The 787-nt window shown below is 40.7% G+C and overlaps 1 non-coding gene across 1 annotated transcript; it reads right to left on the reverse strand.

The window, feature by feature from the left end:
• Positions 1–167: 167 nt before the first annotated feature.
• LOC111814585 lies at positions 168–274 on the reverse strand. Its single transcript, XR_002819538.1, has one exon. It is a non-coding gene; the product is annotated as a U6 spliceosomal RNA (small nuclear RNA).
• Between the last annotated feature and the right edge of the window lie 513 nt (positions 275–787).

Raw genomic sequence — 787 nt, forward strand, 5'->3', positions numbered from 1 at the left:
ACTTCCAGTCCTAATTTTTTAAGGAGTCTCCACACTGATTTCCATAATGGTTGCACCAGACTACATTCCCAACCGCAGTGGAGAAGGTTCATTTTTCCCCACAGTCTCTCCAACATTTCTTGTTGGTTGACTTCTTTATGATAGCCATTCTTTCTGAGGTTGAGATAAAAAATATGGAACTCTTCCTGAAATTGCATGTCATCCTTACACAGAGGCCATGCTAATCCTCTCTATATCCTTCCAATTTTAGTATTTGTGCTGCCAAAACAAGCATCATTTTTTATTTCTAGCACCCAAAAATACATAATGTTTCAAATTGTGTGTCCAATTTACTTTACTGATGAGTGTGGTCTTAAGGTGCATCCATTTACTTAGAAAAGTGTTAAGTGTGTCCTTCTTTAAGGCAGATTATGTGTACTCCATTACATAACAAAAACACATTTTCTTTATCCATTCATCATTTGATGGACATTTGGGCTGTTTCCAAGATACGTCTATTCCAAGGATGGCCAAATAGCTCAGCATATTAAAGTGCCTGAAACAGGCTCAGTGTCTGGGTTTCCATCCCCGGGCCTGCCATGCAGGTCCCACACCCGAGGCTTGCTGAGACAGCAATTGAGGCTGGGCCTGGTGGCTCATACCTGTAATCCCAGCTCTTGAGAGATTGTAAACAGGTGGATCACTACAAGTCTGATCTAGTTGTGAGACCCTGAACACCATGTAGACCCTTCCCTAAAGTACAGGAAAAATAAAAAAAAGATTTATCTGTTACAAACTCTCCTGCTAT

Source organism: Octodon degus, unplaced genomic scaffold, assembly GCF_000260255.1.
Source record: "Octodon degus isolate 3935 unplaced genomic scaffold, OctDeg1.0 scaffold00368, whole genome shotgun sequence".
NCBI classification, from domain to species: Eukaryota; Metazoa; Chordata; class Mammalia; order Rodentia; family Octodontidae; genus Octodon; species Octodon degus.